Here is a 2,500-nt window from a genome sequence, read left to right on the forward strand (position 1 = left end):
GCTCTGTTAGCAGGGTAGATTGCAACCTACCCACTCTGGAGAGTGGATTCTAACCTTGACGGTATGAGACGCTCCAAATGGCAGATTTGTCTGGCCGGGAGGCCAGTTTGTCAAGGTTCCGTTCCGGAAAGTATGAAAATCGGCTTAGTGTGGCAGTGGCCTTAGACGCAGAGCCGTAAGCACGTAATTTACACAAGGGACTTGTTTTAGACAAGTTTTGATTTACGGTTCCTTAAGGTTACCTAAGGATTGTGCGTGTTGCAAAGCAAATTGATGCCAGAACTGTAGATTTATTTTGAGTGAAGTAAGCGTATTTATTGCTGCAGGACAAAGGAAAAAAACTTACCGGAGCATGAAAGTGTAGTGGGCGAAAGGCTTGATATTATGAATACATGTGTTACACAAAATACAAAGGTTGGCAATTCAGTACCAGTGGCGAAAAAGACATATCACATGACGCAAAAGTTTGTTTATTGACACATCTTTTAATGACTGCAACAGGCTTTAAAACAATGTGTTTATGAGTTACATTATTCAAAGATGAGAGGTAAACGGCGAGAGACTCTCATATGTTGTCAATGCTTGTAAATACAATGGTGCTGGCCATCAGTTAAGCCCACGTTAATGTTAACTTTTGTATATGAGCAGACCGGGCTCATTCTATCAAACTCGCGGGTGCAATTGATTGATTCACGTCAATATGAACTCAATGAATGATATCACCATGACTCACAAGTGGTGGAAAATGAATATGAAAGTATTTGTTCGTGAATTAGCACATTCTCTCCAAACAATCGCGGGTGAGAATGGGATATTCTCTCCATAAATTTGCGGTAATTTGAGCGTCCTTATAAGTGTTTAAAGAGGGTTTGTAAAGGAGTTCATGTCTTCGGACCTCTTCTGTTATGTTTGTTCATAATCCATAAGAAAAGGCTTGTGAGACCGTCTGCAGGGTATTCATGATTAAAAAAAATGCTGGGTCTAAAAAAGACTAGTATGCTATAAACCCGGAAACGGGAGACTCTGGGAAAGGCTGTGGTTAGCCCGCAATCACAGTCTTTGCGAGCTACGTAGGGGCGGGGTGTTTTAGTCGCATAGTCAGAAATTTTGGGCGACGCACTTAAGCACGTAAGGGGGGGTATTTTACCGCGCAAGGGGGGGTTGTGTTTCTTACGTGCTTACGCGTTACGTCTAAAACAGAGCATATATTACCCTTTAAGGCCGAATTATGCTCTGTTTTAGACGTAACGCGTAAGCACGTAATTTACACAAGGAACTTGTTTTAGACAAGTTTTGATTTAAGGTTCGTTTTAGACGCAGAGCCGTGTTGCAAGGCTTGTGAGCCGTGTTGCGTGTTGCAAAGCAAATTGACGCCAGAACTGTAGATTTTTTTTTGAGTTAAGTAAGCCTATTTATTGCAGCAGGACAAAGGAAAAAACTTACCAGAGCATGAAAGTGTAGTGGGCGAAAGGCTTGATGTTATGAATACATGTGTTATACAAAATACAAATGTTGGCAATTCAGTACCAGTGGCGAAAAAGACAGCACATGACGCAAAAGTTCGTTTATTGACATCTTTTAATGACTGCGACAGGCTTTAAAACGATGTGTTTATGAGTTACATTATTCAAAGATGAGGTGCTAAACGGCGAGAGAATCTCATCATGTTGTCAATGCTTGTAACTACAATGGTGCTGGCCACAAGGTAACGGCAGGTTACTGTTAACTTTTGTATGAGCAGACCGGGCTCATTCTATCAAACTCGCTGGTGCAATTGATGGATTCACGTCAATATGAACTCAATGAAAGATATCACCATGACTCACAAGTGGCGGAAAATGAATATGAAAGTACCTGTTTGTTCGTGAATGACCACATTCTCTCCAAACAATCGCGGGTGAGAATGGGATATTCGCGGTAATTTGAGCGTCCTTATAAGTGTTTAAAGAGGATTTGTAAAGGAGTTCATGTCTTCGGACCTCTTCTGTTATGTTTGTTCCTAATCCATAAGAAAAGGCTTGTGAGACGGTCTGACTGCAGGGTATTCATGATTTAAAAAAATGTCTGGGTCTAAAAAAGACTGTATGCTATTAACCCGGAAACGTGAGACTCTGTGTGAAAGGCTGTGGTAGCCGGCCAATCACAGCCTTTGCGAGCTGTGTAGGGCCGTAGTGTTTTAGTCGCATAGTCAGGAATTTTGGGCGACGCACTTAAGCACGTAAGGGGGGGTATTTTACCGCGCAAGGGGAGGTTGTGTATCTTACGTGCTTACGCGTTACGTCTAAAACAGAGCATAATTCGGCCTTTAGTGTTGCCACACGTGTGTGTGTGTGTGATACTAGTGTTGTCACACGTGTGTGTGTCTGTGTGTGTGTGTGTGTGAGCGTAATACTAGTGTTGTCAAACGTGTGTGTGTGTGTGTGTGATACTAGTGCTGCCACCCATGTGTGTGTGTGTGTGTGTGTGTGTGTGTGTGTGTGTGTGATACTAGTGTTGCCAA

The sequence above is a fragment of the Sprattus sprattus genome (assembly GCF_963457725.1).
Source record: "Sprattus sprattus genome assembly, chromosome: 3".
NCBI lineage: Eukaryota > Metazoa > Chordata > Actinopteri > Clupeiformes > Clupeidae > Sprattus > Sprattus sprattus.